Source organism: Zalophus californianus, chromosome 6 (assembly GCF_009762305.2).
Source record: "Zalophus californianus isolate mZalCal1 chromosome 6, mZalCal1.pri.v2, whole genome shotgun sequence".
NCBI classification, from domain to species: domain Eukaryota; kingdom Metazoa; phylum Chordata; class Mammalia; order Carnivora; family Otariidae; genus Zalophus; species Zalophus californianus.
Genome location: NC_045600.1, coordinates 97815898 through 97828620, shown reverse-complemented (window position 1 = coordinate 97828620; position 12723 = coordinate 97815898). Strand labels below are relative to the sequence as shown.

At 33.7% G+C, this 12723-nt stretch overlaps 1 protein-coding gene across 6 annotated transcripts in view; it reads right to left on the bottom strand.

Annotated features, from left to right (window-relative positions):
- Positions 1 to 12723, bottom strand: part of TCF12 (transcription factor 12) — a 373813-nt gene that overhangs the window by 310826 nt on the left and 50264 nt on the right. The gene's annotated exons all lie outside the window — the stretch shown is intronic.

The following is a 12723-nucleotide window of genomic DNA, read 5'->3' as shown; positions in this document are numbered from 1 at the left end:
AACTGCAAATAGTATTTTTAAGAAAAATTTTAGGTAAGATTAAAATCTGCTGACACATGGGAAAGCCAAAACTCTTAATTAAAAAAGGCATATACTAAAATAACAGGTACAATCGTATGATATAATTTTAGTAAAGGAATGCATGTGTATATACATAAATACAGAAAAACATCTTGAAAATATACTAAATTATTAATGGTGTCATCTCTCTGTGGTAGGAATATGGTATTTTTAATTTCTTACTTTTGCTTTTTAACCTTGTAACTTTCTGTAAGTATTTATGTATGTACTGCTTTTGCAAAGTTGAAAATATAATTTGAGGAAAAAATATACATGCTTTCCTCCAATACATGACAAGAATGACATTTTTTTAAATTCCAGAATCCACAACTATACTACATCATTCATTACATAATATACATATAGTAAATAATATATATTTGTCAGCCACCTTTTTAAAGAGCTAATTTTGGTGATGGCTGTCTTAAAGTGCCAACAGAAAAAATAAGTAGGATACTCACTCATCTAATAATGTAGTCATCCTAATGTGAGTACTTTATTTAATAGTAGGTGACTTATAATCAATGGCATGTATCTGCCTCAACTGAGAAAATAATCTTTTTCAGATTTCCCAAAAGAATTAATTTCAAAAAGTAACATAACTTTAAAGTGTAAAATGTGTGGCTTTTAAGCAATAAAATCTGTAAGCTGATTTGGGAAAAAAAATACATAGATTCACGATCACACAAATAAGAGGCACATTTCCTCCACACTAATCATTTAATAATGACTTACCAACATAAACTTGAGTTAACATAAAAAAATCAAGATCAATTAAATATTATATTAAAATTTAATTAATTCCACTAAATTAAAATTTAGTGGAAATAGTGTGTATAAAGAATGCTTATGTATAAAATTATAGCTTCAAATATTTGTACGAAAGTTCAAATGTTAAATTAAAAAAGAAAAGTAAAAATAAATACAGGGTCATGAGTTCAAGCCCTGCATTGGGTAGGGTCTTAAAAAAAAAAAATCAAGTCTCAAGAAGATGGTATGTCCTCCTCAGCAGGAATAGCAGGAAAAATCACAATATTTCAAAAATAAAGATTACACTAGAAAGGCAATAAAAAAAAATCTAGGCAGACATGTTTGTATGAATTAACAGCATGTCCCTAACCCCAACCAAATGGTTGAGACATGGGTGGCCAATCCAAGACTAATCAACTGGCTTAATAATCACCAAATGCTCTCCTGTAAGTTAGACCCAAGAATTAGACACAAAGATAATGCTTAAGCTGGAGGTCTTCTAAATTTGGGCAAAGCGAAAAAGAAGTAAAGGAAGCTGGTCTGTAAAAGGAACAGGAGCAAAAAGTAGACATCCACCTGGGAACCTGAATTTAAGAGACACCATGTGTCCCTAAAAGAGAGAGAAAACAGACTCTATTCCTACTTTTCAATGCCTGTAAGACCTAACTATTTGTATTCATGTTGGATTCCCGATGTCTATCTTTACTTGAACAAGCCTAAGTGGTCTTTTTTTTTTTTTTTTGGCAAACATGTGAGCCTCTACTATAACAATTTTATACTCCCATGGCCATTTTCATTCTCCACAAACAACAAAAAACTCTTAAGGTTTCAATTAGCATCTATCCGTATGCAGGTAATTCTAAAAATATAAAAATGATCTTCTAAGCACTATATGATAAGTATCAGACATTTGGAAACACCTACCACTATAATAAGCTATCAACCTAGTATTTTAGCATATTAAAATTAAACAGGTTAAGTCAATAGCCATTGCATAGGTAGCAGAAAGGATATGAGAATCATTAAGATAGATAAGTTTCATGTAGCTGGACTCATACCATATGTAGTGCCTTTTTTCCCTTGACTTGATGCTTTTGACATTCCATCATGTAAGCATGTATCAATATTTTATTCCTTTTTGTTGCTAATTTTCCTTTACATGAATATGGTGTATATATTGTGACATGATTTTTTAAAATGCATTCACCAGTTGATAAACACTTAGGTTGTTTCCCATTTGGTATTATCATGAATAAGGCCACTACGAACAACAAAAACCTGTGTACACGTGTTTCATTTCTCTTGGATAAATTCCAAGGAGTGGGAATGTTGAGTCATATGGTAGGTGTATGTTGACTTTTAAGAAAATGCCAAACTGATTTCCAGGATGGCTGTGTCATTTTTCATTTCTGCTTGCAACATGAAGAGTGTCAATTGCTCCACATCCTCAGGAACACTTGGAATTACCATTTGCTGTTATTGTTGTTTTTAATTTAGCCATTCTAATCATTATGCAATGTTATCTCATTGTGGTTTTAATTTGCATTTCTCTGATAACAATGTTAATGACACTGAGCATATTTACAAGTGTTGGCCATTCATAGATCTTCTTTGATGGGAGTGTCTTTGATCCTTTTTTTTTTTTTTTCAGTTGGGTTGTCTTTTTTTTAAGTTCTTTCTATAATATAAGTCCTTTTTGAAATATAATATTGTGCAAATTAAAAATTCAAAACATTTATATAGTAATAGGAACAGTGCTAAGAATTTTGATGCATAATCTCCGTTACCATCACATGACAAAACAAAGTAGAAATATATAAACTTTTTGTTTATATATTGTTTCCCAGTCATATACTTTCTTATTCCTCCAGCTAGTTTAAAGATGACTATTCAGTGTGTTTCTCTCAGGTACATTCTACTTCCAAATATATTCACATCATAAGTCAGAGTCTATCTCCTCTATCATTCCCCATTTCTCAGGAATGCATGGTTCACAATAAGTAATACTGAATGATTCAACGTATTAACTAAATTAATTAAAAAGAATTTTGCTTGGGGGCTCAGAAAAGCCAATAGAGAGATACTTTAAATAAAGTCAACAGAAAATCAAAGTAATAAAACTCTGACATACAAAAAAAGTGATTCTGTAAGAATTTCAAATAATAGTATGAGTAAATACTACTATGCTTTCAATAATCTTTATAGTACAGTAGCTTCTGATTCTGAAGACTCATTTTAGGAATATAAGACATGATAAAGTAAATCAAACTGCTACCACTGAACACAAGAAGCAGAAGTAGGAGTCAATAAACACAAGATAACAGTAAAAAATCAGTGACCTAATAAGCAAAATGTGAGCAAATCAAAACTGCATATTCCATAGGAGAATTATTAATAGATTAAGAACTCAAGGGAAAACCCATGTTCTAAAGTGCCTAGAGTTATACTGTCCAATATAACAGATACCAGGCACAGTGTGCCTGTTTATATATAAATTTTAAATAATTAAAATTCAAAATTCAGTTCCTCAGTTGAACTAGCTATATTTCAAATGCTTATTAGCCATATTTGACAGCACAGATTAAAAAAAAATTTCATCACTGCAGAAATTCTATCAGACAGTGCTGGCATAGGATATTCAGCAGGCCCAACTAAAGAGCCTAAGGGAATTTTATTCCATTCAGATTTTTTCCCTATAGGAAATAGAGCATTTTACTTTAGTATTTTATTAGTCTTACTCAATACTCTTAAAGAATTATTTATATCATGCACGTATACTATCCCCTAGGAGGTAACCACAACGTTGAATTAAGCTTTATCATTCCCATGTTATTTGAAAATAATTTTACCAAATATGTTTCCCTAAAAATATATTTGTTTTGCCTGCCTAATTTTATATGAGAATCACACTTTTTCTTTACACCATTTGCTCTTTTCACTATTTCCACTTACTCTGAAGTTCACTCTCATCCATCTAAATAACTCTGCTATTTGATACACTACACTACAAAGATCCCAGTTTTATTCAGAAAAGCTAGACCTAAACCAATGAAATCACCACCTATATATCAAAGCTGTGTAAGTTACAAACAGAAGGTGTAAGTTACAAACAGAAGGTTCCAAATGATTCTCTATAAAACAAATGAATGTTTTCTCATATACATTTATAACTGCTAATAAACAGAGAAAAACCTTCTTGTGCATCAAAGACAGATCTTAGATGCTACACACAAATATATCTTTTCTGTTCTCTTTTTAATTGAAGAGCAGTGGTTATCAAAGTAGGTTTCCTCAACTAGCAGCATCAGATCACAGGGGAACTTGTTAGAAAGACAAATCCTCTGCCCCAACCCAAATCCACAGCATCAAAAACTCTGGGGATGGGGTCAAGCAGTATCTGTTTTAACAAGCCCTCTAGGTGATTCTGATGTGTTGCCAAAGTCTAAGAACCTCTAGAGAAGTATCTCAACAATCAGTAGAGACAAGATGTTAAAAATATGTACAAATTTCTAACATTTAACCAATAAAAACTCAATTACCAAAAATTGATTACCCCTTTTCCATTTGTTGAATTTTACAAACTTCAGCTTACTCTAAAATATTACATTCAAAATAAACTGGCCAAATACTCTCAAAAAACAACAAAGTTACTTACCATCTTAACTATATATGTATACTTATAGTTTACTTTCTCTCCATCTCCCTCCCTCCTTCTCTCCCCCAACACTCTCTCTCTCTATATATATAGTTTTTATTCTAAGAGTGTCCAATTTTTTTTAATTAGCCATTTTCTATTTATGGTCTCTCTCTTTTTTAAACCATTTTTCCCATATGCACCTTGGCCTGTTGCCTTTCTTTGGCAAATGCCATCTATGTGTCCTGTATTTCTAAACAGGGAGATTTTTTTTTCCTTGACAACTTTTTAAAGGCTCTGTATGTATTACAGCTCTCAACCCATTGTTATACGCTGCAAATACTTTCCCAAATGTGTAGTTTGACCTTATACATTTTAACTTAGATTTATACATAGAGTTTGGCTTTTTTAAATTAAAAATATTCTAGCCCCCTATAAATACAAAACAATATAAAACTCATGTAGCCACCACCCAGATGTTAACATCTTACCATATTCATTTCAGAGTTTAAGACAGAATATTACCGATGATAGTTTTTTAATAGAGTAAAATCTTTTTGTATTTTTGAGTTTTTTTTAAGATTTTATTTATTTATTTGAATGAGTGAGTGAGAGAGAGAGAAAGAGATCACGAGCAGGGGGTAAGGGTAGAGGGAGAAGTAGACTCCCCACTGAGCAGGGAGTCAGATGTGGGACTTGATACCAGGACCCTAGGATCAAGACCTGAGCTGAAGGCAGATGCTTAAACAACTAAGCCACCCAGGTGCCCTGAGTTTTTCTTTTAGGCTTAGTTCTTTTTTACTCTAAAATCAGACCAACAGTCAAATTTACTTTTCATAAAGTTTAACATACGGAAAATTTCAAACATATATAAAAAGGTTTTAAGTATTATCAATACGTGTCCTACCTTGTTTCAACTGTACCAGGGGTCAAAAAACTTTCCATAAAATGCCACACAGTAAATATTTCAGGTTTTTGCAGGCCCATGGGTCTCTGTTCCAATCACTCAATTCTGCCTCTGTATCCAAAAAGCAGCTGTAGACAGTATTTAAATGAATGTGTGGCTATGTGTCCATAAAACTTTATTTACTAAACAGGCTGCAAGCTAAATAGGGTGTAGCTTACAGCCCCTTATCTATATCCCTCCCCACTTCCTCGTTTCTGTATTATCTTGAAGAACCTCCCATATAACATTTCATCTCAACTGTAAATACTGCTGTACCTCTAAAATATAAAGGCTCTTTCTTATTACATGAAAGAGTTAACAAAAACTTAATATAAATAGCCAGCATTCAAATGTACAATCATCTCATAATTTTTAATTTTATAATCTGTTTGCATCAGGATCCAAATAAAGTCCAAGCATTGCGTCTGCTTGATGTCTCCTCAATCCCTTTTAATTTTTAGGAGCACAACTACAGTACATTAAAATTATTTTTCCCCAAAAACTTATGTCCAAGTCTTAACATCCAGTACCTGTGAATATGTGATCTTATTTGGAAATAGGGTCTTTGCAGATATAGTTAGGAATCTCAAGATAAGAGCACGCTGGATTTATAATGGGCCCAATGCAAAGACTGGTGTCCTTATAAGAAAAAGGAGAAATTTGAGACACTGAGACATAAGGAAACAGGCTACGCAAACATGGAGGCAGAGACTGGAGGTATGCTGCCACAAACCAAGAAACATTAGGGTGCCGAAAGAAGCTAGAAGAGGCAATAAGTATACTCCCTTAGAGCCTTCAAAGGGAGTGTGGCCCTGCCAACACCTTGATTTTGAACTTCTGGCCTCCAGAACTGTCAAGGAATAAATTTGTTATTTTATGCCACCTAGTTTGTGGTAATTTGTTATGGAAGCCCATGAAACTAATTTACCTATTCAATGGAACTTTCTGCAATAATGTAAATGTTATATATCTGCAGTGTCCAATATGGTAGCCACTAGCAACATGTGACTGTTGAGCACCTGAAATGTGGCTTAGCGCAAATGAGAATTTGAATTTTTAATTTTATGTAATTTTAATTATTTTAAATTTTAAAAGGTGTCCCTTCACGCTTTTTCTTTGAGATTTTTATGGGGGAAAGAAACTGGTAAGTTGTTCTATAAAGTTTATCACAGTCTAGATTTTTCTGATTATATCTACTTGCTATTACTTAACATTTTCCTCTTCTATATTTTCTATAAGTTAGTAGTTGAATTTAGATGTTTTCTCAGATTGAAATTTAATTCTTTTTTTCTGGGGGTGGTGAGCAAGACTACTCCCCGGATAGTATTTTGTCTTCCACCAGGAGGCAAATGTTCTGGCCGTCTTTCTCTGGTGTCAGTATACACAATGTTCAGTTATATTCCTAAATTTATTAGGGCTTACAAAAATGGTGATACTCTAATTTTATAATTCCTTTCCCATATGTTAGCTAGAATTAGTTCTATAAAAAGAAACTTCATCTACTATTTAGTTGCCCAATGGTACTGATCTTAGAGGAGAGGCAAGATAAACATTCAAATCTTTCCACTTTCAAAATAATGATTGGGGGCGCCTGGGTGGCTCAGTTGGTTAAGCGACTGCCTTCGGCTCAGGTCATGATCCTGGAGTCCCGGGATCGAGTCCCGCATCGGGCTCCCCGCTCAGCGGGGAGTCTGCTTCTCCCTCTGACCCTCCTCACTCTCATGTGCTGTCTCTCTCATTCTCTTTCAAATAAATAAATAAATCTTTAAAAAAAAACAAAAAAACAAGGTAACGATTGGTTTATTAGCATTCCCCACCAGTATGACCAGCAATTTTTAGGAGCCATTATGAACTCACGTACTTAAATATATATGCTGTGTCTTAATTTATTGTATACTATCTTTATTAAAGCTCAGACTGCCCCATTTTTAACCATTTTTAATTGAAGAGAAAGCTCTTCAAATTGGACCCTTAGTCTTTCTGACAAGACTATGTAGTCTTTGAAGCTTCCTTATTATCTCGTAAGACAAGATGTTTCAGGCTTATTTTGAAAATTTCCTGCCTCAAATAGGAGATTGGCCATTTTTTCCAAGTATCAATGATTACTTTTAATGAGAAATTAATGTGCAGTGACCTCAATTTGGATGCAAAAAAAAAACTTCTTTAAAAACTGAATTCTAAACTTTTATTAAAATAGTTATTTACAATTGGCTGTTTGTCAGTTAACTGCCATAAATGCTTAGAATTACCTCATATTAAATAGTAGGAAACAAAAAGCCAGTTTTTTGTTACTAGTATATTTTAACATTTTCACACAGATTGTAGAGAAAAACAGACTTTATTAAGTAATTCAAATTTTTTTAGGATGCATTCTAGTAACTTGAAATCACCAAAATTCAATTATTACATCATTTATTGGCAATCATTAAAATACCTACAGTTCACATGTTTTTTCCCCTCACAGTATAGTATGATTATATACAAAGTATAATAAACATATATATAATTATATTTTTTAATATAATTTTAAAAGTAGGTTTTACTAGCAAATTCCAATACATCTTTAATTCTTGCTTTAGACTATATTTTGTGAACTACAAATAAAAGCATATTGATTACTACTATTTTAAATGACCTGTTACCATATCCTAATTATTATTAGATCATGGCCACAAGCCAGATGCTGGTATATAAATACCAATGTCAAAATGAATTTAATCTATTAATCACAAAAGACAGCTACAGACATGTTTTCCACTTGCATGTACACTAAAAATGTTTGCTAAAGGAGGTCCTTTTACTGCAGTATTGCAAACATTTTTCTTAAAAGTAAATTTGAAGGAAACTTTATAAAATTAAACCAAATATATTTTAAGGAGATCACTACTATTCACAATTAAAGAGTCAAGTCTAATGTTTTAGCAAATATATTTAATAAATATATTCTGTAAATGGCTCAACTACAAAAACAAAAATAGCACCTAAATAATCTCATAATGTCTTACCTATCAAGTTTAGTCAATGGTAAATTTATTAACTAAAAATAATCTAGGAAGGGGCGCCTGGGTGGCTCAGTCGCTGAGCGTCTGCCTTTGGCTCAGGTCATGATCCCAGGATACTGGGATCAAGCCCCCCATTGAGCTCCCTGCTCCGCAGGAAGCCTGCTTCTCCCTCTCACACTCCCCCTGCCTGTGTTCCCTCTCTCGCTGTCAAATTAATAAAATCTTTAAAAAAAAATCATCTAGGAAGATCTGTGCAAGGGAAGTTGGTATAGAAACGTATGAAATAAACTTATATGTATATACACACATAAATCTCATCTATAACATTCTTAGATGGACAGACGGATGGACGGATGCATGAATGCATGGAAGAAAGCAAGATGAATTTATATTGATACTTCAAATTCTAATTGAACACTGTAGTATTTTGTCCTTCCAGCCTTCCCCCTTTTCATATTTAAAAGTGTCTTCTCCACAATAAGCAATCTGGCTTCCGTTATTCATAAAATACTTATTTACTATTTTCTCAATCCTGGTATACAAAGAATGTACTTTTGGATTTGGTGACCCAGAGCTCTACACAAAAAAAGAAAGCCTAACAAACCAGAGTTCAGTATTTTTTTAAGAGTTCTTTTTGTCTTCAACCTTGAGGCATGTAGTCCAAATACTATGTTCTAAAGTTACTTGTGTTGGGGCACCTGGGTGGCTCAGTTGGTTAAGCGTTCAACTCTTGGTTTCAGCTTAGGTCATGATCTCAGGGTCCTGGGATTGAGTCCCACGTCAGGCTCCACGTGTGGAGCCTACTTAAGATTCTCTCTCTCCCTCCCCGTCTGTCCCAGCCCCTGCCCCATCCCCCACTCTCTAATAAATAAAATCTTTTTAAAAAAATAAAGTTATTGTGTTAGTATCCTCCCCCAACCCACATGTAATTATGCTACTCATTTGAAATTAGTTGAATTCATTCATTTCTGTTTTAGTCCATTTTTGTTTTCATTTTTTTTCTAACTTTACAGATTTTTTTAAACATATGAAACATTAACATAGTTCCAAATGTCAGAATCATACAAGAAGGAATACACAGTAATGTCACAACCTTCTTCATTACTTTAATCCCATGCCCACCCCTCATTCTTTCTACCCTGTTTTTACTCACTGTGTCTGCAGTTTCTGGTTTATTCTTCCTGTATTTCATTTGCAGATATATGTATATTTTCTTATGTTGCCTTCTTTCCTAAATAAGATTGTATAGTATGGCTGCTCTTTTGTACTTTGCTTGACTACATACTTAAACATATAATCCTAGAAATCACTCCTTATCAATTCACAGAGATTGCCTCACTCTTTTCTATACCTGTATGGTGTGTGGATGCACTACAGTTTAATCACTTTCTTCTGTATTAACCTGTAGGTTGTTTCCAATATTTTGCAATTACAAATAATGCTGCAGTGAATAATCTTGTCCATATGTATACTTGCATTGTTGGATATTCAGGGTAAATTGCCAGAAGTGCAACTGCTGGGTCAAAAAGTAAATGTAGGGGTGCCTAGACGGCTCAGTAGGTTAAGCGTCTGCCTTTGGCTCAGGTCATGATCCCAGAGTCCTGGGATCGAGCCCCGCATCGGGCTCCCTGCTCAGCAAGGAGCCTGCTTCTCCCTCTCCCTCTGCTGCTCTCCCCTGCTCATGCTCTCTCTCTCAAATAAATAAACGAAATCTTAAAAAGTAAATGCAAATGTAGTTTTGTTAGATACTACCGAAGTCCCTTCTCTTTTTTTTTTTTTTTCCTTCTCTTGTTATACCAATTTACATTCTCACCAGTAATGCACAGGAATGGGTCACAGACATTTTAGTGATGGGGGAAAAAACTTACTGTTAGTCACTACACAAAAGTAACTCACTTCTTTTATAACAACTTCATATAACTCACATACCACACAATTCACAAATGTACAATTCAATAGTTAATATATTCACAGTTGTGCAAACATCAAATAACCACTATCAAATTTTAGAACATTTTCATCCCACAGTACCTCCAAGAAATCCATATCCATTCACTGTCCCTCCTCTTTTCCCCCTCCAATCTACTGCCCATTACCCGCCCTGCCCCAGGCCTTGGTAACCACTAATCTACTTTCTATCTTTACAGATATGCCGATTCTGGACATTTCCTATAAAGGAATCATATAATAATGTGAACTTTTGTGACAGGTTTCTTTCACTTAGCATGTTTTCAAAGTTCATCTATGTTGTAGCATGTATCAGAACTCTAGTTTTTTTTAACGCCGAATAATACTCCATTGTATGGATATACAATGCTTTATACGTTGATAAGGTGACAGACTTCTGGCTTATTTTTTGGCTACTATAAATAATGCTGCTATAAACATTCATATACAAGTTTTTGAGTGGACATGTTCTCAACTCTCATGGGTATATACTTAGGATTGGAATTACTAAGTCATATGGTAATTCTCTGATTAACCTTCTGAGGAACTGCCATGCTATTTTCCAAAGCAGTTCGCACCATTTTACCTTGCCACCAACAACATAATTCATCTCTTAACCTGATTTTTATTATTATTATAAATTGCCACATCACCTTCTATTCCAGCTTTCATAACAAGCACAAACAAAATAACTCTGAATGTGATGACATATAATCAGGGCATTGTTGAGTTCAGATTAGTTAACTTTCCTTGTGGCATCACTGATTTAAATATTAATCAACAATGCATACACACAAGAATACAGAATATAATGGTTGTGAATTAATGTGGAAAGTTTGTATTTACATAGCACATAGTTTCTATTCATTCTAAGTACATATGCTTTTTGATATATTCCACAGATTAAATGTCCCCAAAACATTTCTCTTCACACATACATGTAATGCATGCCTTATGCAAACCACAGTTAAGGAGGATTATTTTATTTAATTGGTGAACTAATTTTGGTCTTTCCAATCACCTGACCTTTGCTCTCACATGCCTGACGAATCCATTAATCCTGAAAGAGAGACTATGACTTGCTACCAAAGGAATATGATAAGACAGAGTTAGTGAATATTCAGTTTCCTGTAACCAAAAACAGGATTCCCATGTTGTAGTCCTGCTGTCTTGGGAAAGGACTGTTTGTATTCCTGAACAAACAGATGCCTTTAGCCTCTCAAAAGCCAGTCTTGATAGGAGAGACCATAAAGGTTTAAGGTAGGCCCAAAATGGGAAGAAAGGGGGTGGGAATTACCACCTCTTTCTGATCTCAGGGATTTGTGGGGAGAAGAAGGGACCAAGTGAAGGGGTCAGATGTATGTCCCAAGATGCCTCAGATAATAATAAACACTTCTCATACCTTGCCCTGTTGCTCTGGAAGGAAGTCACTTCTTGAGCTGTCCTGCACCAAACTGGGGTACAATTATATCAAAATACTAGTATGCACTGCCATCAACAAAGTATGAAAATACCTCTTTCCTCACAGCTAATGGAATATTTGGTTGTACTTCAAAATTTCTACCAATCTCAAGTGAAAACTAGCATCTTGGTGTAAATTTTAACTTGGACTTCTCTTATTGTAAGTGAAAGTGAATTATCTTTTTTAAACAAGGAAAAATTTTATAGCTTTTTATGAAAATTGTCCATTTCTTTTGCTTATTGCATCTCTTTCAATTTGGTCTTTTCACCCTCTATTTTTAAAGGTTCTTCATATAGGAGGCATATTAGTCCTTTATCTGTGATAGATAATGCAAATATTTTCTTACAGTTTTGTATCTATCTATTGACTTTGTTATTAGTGTTTTTGTTTTTGCCATACAAAAGTCTTACTTTTTATTTTTACAGAGTTAAATTTATCAGCCTTTCCTGTTGTTGCATCTAGATTTTGAGTCATAGAGAAAACCTTTCCTTATACCCTAGTTACAGAAGAATTCATCCATGTCTTCTGTTCATATTTGTAGAGTTTCATTCTTTACACTGAGATCTCTGATCCATCCAGTTTTTCTGTATATGAGGTATGAATTTAATTTTATCTTTTTTCCAAATGGTTAACCATTTCTTAAAAAGCCCATTTTACCATAGTGCTCTAATGTGCCAGATAGATCATGTGCCAAATTTCCATATGTTCTCGTGTCTCTAGCTCATTTTTCCTGTTCTATTACACTGTTCTATCGGCATGATATTAAACAAAAATCTAACTTACAAAATGAGACAGACTAGTTGTAGTTTAAGATTCCTTAGACATGTAGAGAGAAAGCAGTAAAGACTGTAATGGTATTTATACTTCTATATTTCTAAAATATAAATCATGCTGATAATTTAATGCACTTCACTTTCTCTCC